At 44.2% G+C, this 11,473-nt stretch overlaps 1 pseudogene; it reads left to right on the forward strand.

The window, feature by feature from the left end:
• Window positions 1–9,851: 9,851 nt before the first annotated feature.
• On the forward strand, window positions 9,852–11,234 carry LOC107525129 (tubulin alpha-1B chain-like; annotated as a pseudogene).
• The last annotated feature ends 239 nt before the right edge of the window (window positions 11,235–11,473 follow it).

The following is an 11,473-nucleotide window of genomic DNA, read 5'->3' on the forward strand; positions in this document are numbered from 1 at the left end:
CTGAAGGTGAAGTCAGTGAAATTAGTCATTTTGATAAAGCAAAAGAGCCAGTTTCACATAAGCTTCTGTTTTTTCTAAATCAACCAGAGTAGGTAGCTTCTCTAAGCCACGTTTTCTTTCCTGTGGCACCTGGAAACCTGGGGTACTGAATTCAGATAGCTGATCATGAGCAAATGCGTAAGCACCTACTCTAAGAAACAGATGCTATTGCTTCTCACACAGCATCAGAGGTGCAGAGGAAAAGCAGTTGCCTCTCACTAGAACTGGATTGGAAGCAGTGATGGGGGAGGCAGAGGCCATGCTGCTTTGTCTCAGGACCTAGAGACACTCACAATATTTATTAGATGGGCCAGGTACAGAAACTCGGGTACAGAAGCTCATCGGGTGCCTAGCAAGGGGCAAAACTGGGAAAACAAGAACCTTGTCCCCAGGGTAACCTATGTCCCCCAGCATATCACTGGTCATGCGGTTTTGGCCCCCCTGAGCATTTCCTCCCTAAAGGTAATATCTAGGCTTCAGTTGTATTTCAGCTCCAGGCCCAGAAAAGCAGCAAAACCAGACAAGGGGCACAGTGGCTGCCTCAGGACCAGCTACATAAACTAATGACCCCCTGCCCTGGCACTGACCAATCAGTGGAGACCATCACCCTGAGAGAGCACACCTGGAAAGCTGAATATTCTATTGAGACCCTCCCCTGAGACCTCCCTTAAGATTTCCACCAGCAAGCAAGAAAGAAAGGACTCAGTGCACGCTCCCCACAAGGGAAGCACGCCAGCGCCATCTCCATCCCCTTTCTTCCCTTGGAGGGGACCCCACCGAGACTTGCAACCAGGGGAGCAATGAGCAGCAGCAGCTCGTCCCACGCTCACCCCCTGAACCTGTCTCCAAAGCCCCCTTTTCTATGACTTCTCAGGGAGCCAAAGCAGCCCAGCCGAGGTTCTCCTATTGCTTCTATGCTCTTCCTTGTTTCACTGTCCCAAGTAGATTTTGCTGCCATCATGGGCCTAACACCCTTTGGCTCAGTGCTGTGTAGCACTTCCTTTTGGATATCCCCAACCCTTTTTAATAAATTTAATTTTTCTTTAGTCACCCCTCTGAGATGGCTATTTAGCTTGCTGGTGCACTGCCAACCTTAACCTTTCACTTCAGAATTTTAAATAGGCCAAAAACTGAAATAAGACCTCACTTTGATTCAGGGAAATTTACCCACCTAGGACCATTTAATTACTAAAGTTCCAAGAAATAAAAAGTGGTATGGACACCTGAGAGTGGCACAGACGTGAAAGCAAATGCAATATCAGGAGAGAGGTTAGAAAAGGTGGAAACTAGGTGTGGGTGAGTCTTTTGATATACAGGAAAGAATGGAATGGTCAGTATTGGTGTTTGCAACGTCTGGCTGCCGGAGGACTACCTGCATCGGCAGTTCCCAGGAAGCTTATTTAAAATGCAGATGTCCCAGACAGACTGACTCTAAGCCTCTGGGGGGTGGGCCCCAGACTCCAGAGTTTAACTGACTTTCCAGGCACTGAAGTTTGAAAATCATTGCTTTAGAACTGGTGGAGCCAGTCTTACCTGTTGTCACTTGGAATTAGAAAGAGATGGTCATTCACTGATTCTAGCAAATGAATGCACTCTTAACTGTGGCTTTTTTCATGTGAGTGCCTGGTTAGCACCTGGACAGAATCATTGAGGCCCCCATTCAACTAGCAGAAGGCGGCCACCTGGAGACTCAGATTCTGACCAGCCCCACTTACATCTCTCTTTCTCCATTTCCTTTATCTCCTTTCTCTGTATCATACACTATAAAGTAATTCCTGGACTTTTTTTTCTTTTCTTTTTCCCCCCCAATCAGTAAAATAGCAAAACAAACAGCAGCAAAAAACATTTTGGTGATCTATGTAGGGCTGCCTACTTTTTATTTTGGACATTAAAACATAGTAACTGTCATCTATTATCACGACATGCTTGTATAAAACAAAGAACATTTTAGCACTAATTTCAAAAAGGAGAAAAGACATGTGAATTAGTTTATGAAATGCATTGTATTAGCATTATTTTTCTCTATGTTGCCATTTCTAAGAACTACTGGTGTAGAATGCTGAATTTATCCTAGGGCAGTGCAACTTGATGCATTGGAATGGACTGACTGAAGGGATAATTAGCTAAGGCGAGAGCTACCTTCTCTGCCTGGGGAGAGGAAAGGACATTTGAGGAGGTGTTTCCAGATGGATCTTGAGTGCTATGTAGGATTTCGACATTTCAGGGTCATTTTCTAGAGATGAGATAGCAGGAGTCTAGGCATAGGGATGAGAGCGGGGTGTGCTGAGAGATGAAATCTGCTGGGTCTCTCAGACTTAGATTTGGAGAAAGAAATGAATTGAACACAGAAAGGGTCTTTCCAATTATCTTGATTGATCACTGTGTGCTGGGCACCATACTTATATGTCCCACTTAATTTTCATAGCAATTCTACCTTATAAATATGTAAACTGAAGCACAGAGAGATTAAATTACTTGACTGAGACCACAATTGTGTGGATCTGAACTGAAATATTTCCTTGTCTGACTCCAAAGTCCATGCTGTTTCCTTGTACCCACTTTCTCTGTTGAGCTTGAGTGACAGGATAATTGTGGTTGGAACTGTACACTTTACACCCATCATCTCGTTTACTCTTTAGAATAAGCCTATGAGGTAGATACTCTTGTTTCCACTTACAGATAAGGAACTTAAGCCCAGAGAAGTTCAGCAATTTACAGAGCCAGTTGAAACCTACAACTCTGATTCTGGAGCCCAGGCTTTTAACCACTCTTGGGATTGCCTCCATTGTGGAAAAGTTTTGGAACTGATGTCACAGAGTCCAGGTACCACATATACTAATATATATATATTTGGATGAAGCCAGTAACAGATCAGGGAATTTTTCTTTCTTACCTTTAACTCCTCAGTCTTTCCCCTGTTCTCCTAGCTCCTCCCCAACCTCACACATACACCTGTATTGTATTTACTTGGCAAATATACATTGGAACTTCTTCAGCTCAAGCAACTAGTTGTCTCCCCTGGCCAAGGGTAGTAAAGGTGACCTGAGTAGGGTCTCTGGCAATGGCCAGGGCCCCCTAAGTCATCAGGGGTAGGTTGGGGCTTGGTGGAATTGATGGGGATGGGCCAAGGGGAGAAGATGAAAGTGCTATCTACAGGAACAAAAGATAGTTCTTGTGGTGCTGATGCCTGGGAAAGGGACCAATAACAGCAGCCTCTGGTCAATTGTTATGTTACTAAAAAAACACCTCACACCAATCCTTCTGTGATTTAGAAGGCACTTTGGATCTACCAGGGGTGTCTATACACAAATGGGAAAACATTCAGCACAAGTTCACAGTTTTTAGTACAAGTTTAACTAGCGATTATTGAGCACTTATTACATGTCAAGCACTGGGAATATTCAAGAGTTTGTGGGATTTTTTTTCTTCCCCCACTAGAGTGACGAACCAGATCCTGTTTGGGTTTGTCTTGGTTTTAACACACAAAGTCCCATGTCCCAGGAAACCCCTAAGTCCTAGCAAACTAAGGTGGTTCATCACTGCAACAGATTACTAACACAGAGTCTCTGTCCTCAGGGAGCTCACAGTCCAGAGATGATGGAGGAAAATACATAAGGTCTTTCATTTAGGAGTTAATGGCAGTTTGATATGTTTACTGTGCCCATTAATGCTATAATATAGAAGTGATTTCCATTCATTATAAACCCTGAGCATTAGCTCATTAGTAGATTGCACTGTGAAATGGAAATTATGGCAGAATTTCTAATTCAAGCAAAATTTTGCTTTTGTCTGAAATAAACTATATTTCCCCTCAGTAATAAATTCTCCTTTCACTCTGTTAATGATCCAATCTTTATGATTTTTGTCTACTGAGTATATATATATATATATATATATATATATATGTGTGTGTATATATAGGCATTCTCTGCACCAGAGCTGTCCAACAGAAATATAATGCAAACCACATAGGTAATATAAAATATTCTAGTAGCCACATTAAAAAAATAAAAAGAAACAGGTGAAATTAATTTTAATAATATAGTATATTTAACCAATATATTAATAAAATATTATTTTAATGTGATCAATGTTAAAATTAATAATGTGATTTTTAAAAACTGAATCTTCAAAACTCAGAGTAGCCACATTTCAAGTGCTCAGTAGTCATAAGTGACTAGTGATTACAGTTTTGGATGCTACAGGTCTACATATTGCCAGGTACAGAATAGAAACAATTAGTTTGATAACTGAAGTCAAAATTCTTTGCCTAAATTAATGGACAATTTTGAAGAAAAGTGCTTATTTCTTCATAGGTTTTTGACTCCTTAATAATTTGGACCATCCTGCCATCCATCTCTAGGTTCCAGTTGACCTGACTCTGAATTCTAAGCCACGGAAGAATTTGCTGAACCTCATGCAAAGAAGAAAAGTGCCAGCGGGGAACTACCCACTTCTTTCTTAACTGCAGGAACCATGCTGAGCACATTGTGAAGAGGCCATTCTTAGGCCTGGTTTTGCAACATTCCCAGGTGTTTCCAGTTATCTCTAAGGGGTGTCATAAAATTTGCAAAACAAAATATAATTTAAATTCTTGGCTATCTAAAAACCAATTATTGTTTGTTCCTCATGGTATGTTCCTGATGGGAAGGGAGATTTATGAAACCCAGCAAACAATGAACCGATGTAATTCCCAACAGGCTGCAAAACACATACAAAAATAATGTGACAGAGCTGCTAAAGGCACCATGAGAAAACTCTGGGTTTGGGTTTTTGAAGACCCGGTTCTCCCTCAGCATGCTTTGCCAAATGACTTATCTATGCAGTAATGCTGAATGAACATTCCACTTTTCCCTGGTAAAAATTTTTGACTCTCCCCTTTTGTTTGCTTATAAGCCTTTCCATGAGTTTTGCTCATTGACCCTCAAAATAACTGCACCCATATTCTATTTTTTCATTATTTTTCACTTTTCAAATACTTACTGAGTCTTCCTATGTTTTTGGAAACAGGTTCTAAACAAAGGGTCAAGGAGGTCCAGCTAGAGAGCTATGAAGTCAGTTCTGGATCTGGTAGTGCTGTGGCCTGGCCAGGCGTGGATCAGCGGTTGAGCATCGACCTGGGATCCAGGTGATCGGGGTTCGATTCCCGGTCAGGGCACATGCCCGGGATGCGGGCTTGATCAATGACTCTCATCATTGATGTTTCTATCTCTCTCTCCCTCTCCTTTCCTTTCTCTGAAATCAATAAAGATATATTTAAAAAATAAATAAAAATAAAGTAGTGCTGTGTTACTTGATCCAGTTGGGGTGTGGAGGGCAGAGGTGCAGAAGTCTCTTAAAGCAAATAGGCTGAGCCAGGGGAGGAAATGTGGTGAACCTCTATCAATTAACAACATCATTGTCAGTTAATATCTCAACAGCTGGTGGTTGGACTGGGAAAACCCACCCTCCTCCTTCCTCACCAAAGGGACCAGAAGCAGGCCTGGCAGGGATGATCCTGGATGAGAAGCAACTTCTACTGACTTTAATACATTTTTTTTCCTAAACTAGTCTTGGGCCCGGCCAGGCGTGGCTCAGGGATTGAGTACCGACCTAGGATCCAGGAGATCATGGTTCAATTCCCGGTCAGGGCACATGCCCGGGTTATGGGCTCAATCCCCAGTCGGGGGCGTGCAGGAGGCAGCCGATCAATAACCACTTCCTGATCATTGATGTTTCAACTCTCCCTCTCCCTTTCCCTTCCTCTCTCTGAAATCAGTAAAGATATATTTTTTTAAAAATTAGCCTTCACCTTCCTTCAAAGTAATCTCCGTGACACCTTTGACACCACTCCTTTCTTCCTTTTATTTAGTCATAAATAATGTTGAACGCCTACTAGACACCAGGTGTACTTGTGCTAGGGATGGGAAATACACATGGAGTCCAGGTGGGGGAATCACGCATGGGCGCATGTATTAGGATGGCATTTGCAGTAGCAAAGACAAACTTGGGAAATGGGGGAGGGTCCCCTACCCAGTAGCTCTGAGCTCAGGAGCCAGGAGCTGAGAAGAGGAACATCCCTCCACCTCTCCCCTGGAGTCTCACAAATATTCAGGAGGGCATTCAACTCCACAGCTCACAGAAATTGGAGCATGACATATGTGGCAGATGCTAGATGATTTTACCCGGATTTTGAGGGTCAAGGAGATCTAGTTGACATCTAGTAATACTGGGATAGCAGACTGGATAGTAATACTGGATAGTAATGACTGGAAGCAAGTGACATCAATGTTGTCACTTTGGGGCAGTGGTGTGTGTGTAAGAGTCAGCCAAGCAAACCTCAGAGTGGCAGGGAGGGCTGACATGATAGACGCTGTTCTCTGACTCCTAGATCAGAGCTTCTGTGGGAATTGGTATAGCCTTAGACATCCTTTTTTCTTTTTTCAAAACCCTCCCTTTAATGACGGAGAAGCCTGAGGCCTAGAGGAATGCAATGATGTCTCATCAGGTGCTGAGACTGGACCCCATGTGTCTCTGGCCCCTGCGTCCCTCTTTCCATCATGCTGCGTTTCTGACCAACTCTGGACCATCAGGGCGGCACAGCTACAGACAAAGGAAGACCGTGTCTAGGCCCGCCTTGGGTGAGCTCAGGCAACCCAGGCTAAAGCCCTCTGCTTTGTCAGCAGGCCCTGTGTAACTGCTTATAGTGCCCCTTCCTTCTGTGGAGCCTTGTCTCTCTTGCTCAGGCCTGTATCCCAGCCCCTGGCAGTGAGGGTTGCTCTCTCACTGTTGATGGACTGAGCGGATGAGATGTACTTCCATCCAGCTCCAGTCATGGAAACTCAGACTGAGGCCTCATGAAGCTTGAGTTCCTTCCCACCCTCAGCTGCAGTGGCAATAATGCCCGTATTCAGATGGCTCTTTGCTATTTCCCAACCTATTCACTTGGTTGGCTGCATTCAGTCACCAGTATCCCTGCAGGGCGAGCATTTGCCTGAGAGTAAAGGAAGCCTGAAAAGTTCTGGACTTCTCTTTAGTACTTCTATTCATGTCCACAAAGCCTGAAAAACCAATAAGTTGCTGTATGTTACATAGACTCTGAGGGAATTGCATCATTTCCCACAGTTTAAGATTGATTCCTAAATATATGGCATTAAATAATGGGACTGCTCCTCCCACATTTGTCTGTTGAACTGTAATTCATCCAGCTGGAGTCTCTCCTGGGGACCCAGACTTACGGGCACTTGGTGAGCATAAATACAGCTTTCTTACAAGCCTCTGGGTCTGGAAATGCAAAGAAGTTTCAGCCCAACACAGATTTGGGTTCACTCCTTCCTCACATCTGACTGGCAGTTCCCTAAGGGAAAGGACTTCATGTGTGCTGGTCAGTTTTACAATCCCAGGACCTAGCATTTTCAGTGGATGTGTGGATGAATGGATTGATGGATATGGATGGGTTAATAAAATTTCTAAGAATCTTCCTACTTTAGAGAAGTTTTGGGTTCCTTCTCCTTTGCTATTCTAGTTGATTTCTTTACATAAGACCGTTATACATTATAATAACTGGAAGAAAAGGAGTGCATTAGCTGATTCAGAGATTAGTTAAAAAGGCCAGAAAGGAGAGAGTTTCCCATAGGAATTTCTCCATAAAGAAAAAGAACCTAGAGGAAAAGTAATATTAAAAATGCACATGGGTATTTTCCAGCACCAGGCACTTTATCTTATTTTATTCTCACAAAAAACATCCTGATAGAAAGAGCAACAATTTAGTGACTATTTCCCTATGTAGGTTACTTTGCTGAGGACTATTCATGCACCATTTCATTTAAAATTCAAAACTTGTGCAGGCTCCGTCCCTGGCCCTGGTCGGGGAATGTGAAGGAGGCAACCAACCAATGTGTCTCACATAGATGTTTCTCTCTCTCTCTCCTCCTCCTCCCCCACTCGCTCTCTCTGAAAAGCAACGGAAAAAATATCCTCTGGTGAGAATTAAATAAATAAATAAATAAAGTAAAAATAAAATAATAAAAAATTTAAAATAAAAATAAATAAATAAAAATAAAATTCACAACTTAATCAGGCCAACCCTATTGTTATCTCCATTTTATAGATGAGGAAATTGAGGCTTAGAGAGGTGAAACATTTAGGATGGGACAGTTGCAAGAACTGAACCTAATCTCAAAGTACATGCTCTTAATTGCTATGATTTATGGTAAGGCAGGTAATTTGATTTTCTTTTAGAGAGATGAAGAAATTGAGGCTTAGAGAGCTTAAGAATCCTGCTCAAGCCAGTAAGTGGTAGAGCCAGGGCTCAAAATTAGGTTAGCCTGACTTTATTTATTTATTCATTTATTTTTTTAATACTCACCCAAGGATATATTTTTCATTAAGTCTAGAGAGAGGAAGGGAGGGGAGAGAGAGAGAAACCTTGATGTGAGAGAGAAACATCTGTTGGTTGCCTTCTATATGGGCCTGGAACAGGAATCGAACTTGCAGCCTGGGTATGTGCCCTGATGGGGAATCAAACCCATGACTGACTCTTCAGTGCACAGGATGACACTCCAACCAACTGAGCCACATGGGCCACGCAAAGTTGGCCTGGCTTTCAATCCTGTCCTCTTTTCCACTCTCCCAACTCTCTTCCCCTTTGACATGCTCAGTAGCTTCAAAGCAGACCACCCAAAGTGACTTTAGATGGGTACAGAAAGAACAATTTTGAAACTTGGCAATGGTGTCTGATACATATGAAAAGAAAAAAGGAAAAGAGAAAGATTTCTCTAAGGGCTGGGCAGCACTGAGCCGCCCAAACAGAAAATAGAAGTAGGTTCCTACGGGATGATTTTTTAAATTATGTCTTTTAAAACATTTTTTTCAACAGGCATTTTATGCTCTTGGTATAGCATTCAAACTGTACAAAAGGGTATATCGTGAAAAATAATTTTTCTCTCCCTTATCACTCAGTTCCCCTCTCATGGAAGTGCTCACTGCTCCAATACTAGTGGTATATATGTGAGGCAAAATCTTGGCCTACCCCAGTCCCCAGTCCACACACATGCTTGAGAGCAGGAGGTAGGGTAAGCCTCCCAGGGTAAGGGACAGGGAGGAAGAAGAAGATGGAGGCCATGGGATGAATGGCATCTGCCACCTACCGGCTCCCTCTGCAGAAACAAAGATAGAGGCCAAGGTGATAGAACTATTGGAGAGGTACTAGGCAAGACCCTGGACCTCAGCCAAGCTGGTTTGGGGTGGGCCCTGGGCCCTTCCCCTCTCCTCCGCCTTGTGCAAAGCTAGGACTGGGAGCCTTGGGAGCATCTAGAGTTCACTCCCACTGGGAACATTGGCTCTCTCTTGATTGACAGAGTCACCTTAAGACGGGAGTCCTTGGGCACAAGAGGAGGAAGAGGGCTGAAGCAGCTGCTAACAGTAGCTCACCAGTTTGGTGTGAAACATGTCCCCTCTGGGGACATTTTTGGGATGTGGGCTGAGGTTACACTTCTAAATGAGTGGAGGTGATCAGGCAGTAGATATGGATCTATAATAATGTTACCACTCAGTGCTTGCCGTAGGATACCACGCTCTATCGAACTACGTGAATTACATTTCAGCCACACATGAGAACTCAAAGTGAAGTCGCTTTCAATGTGTTACTTCCTTGACTCCCAGCTTGTCAGGGGCGGTAATCAGACCCTGTGCTTACTCTTATTGTCTGTGCCTGCTAACCCTTAGCCACGCATGGCTACATCGCCATCCCTGTTGGGCAGGCTGGCGTCCAGATCAGCAACGCCTGCTGGGAGCCCTACTGACTGGAACCTGGCATCCAGCCCGATGGCCAAATGCCAAGTGACAAGACCATTAGTCGGGGAGATGACTCCTTCACCCTCATCTTCAGTAAGACAGGCGCAGGCAAGCATGTGCAGGGCAGGGCTTTAGACCTGAAACCTATAATCATTGGTGAAGTTCACACTGGTACCTACTGCCGGCTCTTCCACCCAGAGCAGCTCATCACAGGCAAGGAGGATGCTGCCAATGGGTATGCCCATGGGCCCTACACCGTCAGCAAGGAGATCATTGACCTTGTCTTGGACCGAATTCGGACACCGGCTGACCAGTGCACAGGTCTTCAGGGCGTCTTGGTTTTCCACATCTTTGGTTAGGGAGCTGTTTCTGGGTTTACCTCCCTGCTGATGGCACACCTCTCTGTTGCTTATGGCAAGAAGTTCAAGCTGGAGTTCTCCATTTACCTAGCTCCCCAGGTTTCCACAGCTGTAGTTAAGCCCTACAACTCCATCCTCACCACCCATACCACCCTGGAGCACTCTGATTGTGCCTTCGTGGTTGACAAGGAGGCCATCTGTGACATATGTTGTAGAAACCTCAATACAGGGTGGGGCAAAAGTAGGTTTACAGTTGTTCATAGGGAAAATAATATAATTAATAAATAATAATAGAAGAATAAACTGTGTTGTGCATACTCACAATTGTAAACCTACGTTTGCCACACCCTGTATTAAGTGTAGAACCTACACTAACCGTAACCACCTTATTAGCCAGATTGTGTCCCCATTACTGCTTCCCTCAGATTTGATGGAGCCCTAAATGTTGATCTGACCAAATCCCAGACCAACCTGGTGCCCTATCCCCACATCCACTTCCCTCTGGCCACATATGCCCTTGTCATCTCTGCTGAGAAAGCCTACCATGAACAGCCTTCTGTAGTAGAGAGCACCAGCTTGTACGTTGAGTCAGCCAGATGGTTCACCATATGACCCTCGCCATGGCTTGCTGCTTGCTGCCTGTTGAAACGTGGTGACATGGTTCCCAAAGATGTCAACGCTGCCTTTGCCACTATCAAGGCCAAGTGCAACATCCAGTGTGTGGACTGGTGCCCTACTGGCTCGGTACCTGGGGGAGACCCGGCCAAAGTACAGTGAGCTGTGTGCATGCTGAGCAACAACACAGCGATTGCTGAGGCCCTGGCTCGCCTGGACCACAGTTTGACCAGATGGATGTCAAGCGTGCCTTCTTCCACTGATACGTGGGTGAGGGCATGAATGATCATGGAGTTTTCTGAGGCCTGTGAGAACATGGCTGCCCTTGAGAATGATTATGAGGTTTGTGTGGATATTGTAAAAAGAGAGGGGAGCAAGGAGGAGAGGAATGCCAGTTACCATTCATTTCAGCCCTGCAACACGTCATACTCTGAACTTCAGTTTTAACAGTGACAGGCGTTAAAACTTTCTGGTTAAATTGTCTTCACTTTTACCTGTGATCATGTCTGTCTTTTTCATGTGTACCTGTAAGATTTTTCCCTCATGACTCAAAGTAAAGGCATTGAGAAAGAAAAGAAAAAAAGGGGAAATACTTTGGCTGGCCCAGTATCTGTCATGTTGAGGGTTGGTGAAAGTGCAGGACATTGCGGGGTGGGGGGGGGGGGGGGGGAACAATGAAGAGAAGT

Source organism: Miniopterus natalensis, chromosome 9 (genome assembly GCF_054644295.1).
Source record: "Miniopterus natalensis isolate mMinNat1 chromosome 9, mMinNat1.hap1, whole genome shotgun sequence".
In the NCBI taxonomy this organism is placed as follows: domain Eukaryota; kingdom Metazoa; phylum Chordata; class Mammalia; order Chiroptera; family Miniopteridae; genus Miniopterus; species Miniopterus natalensis.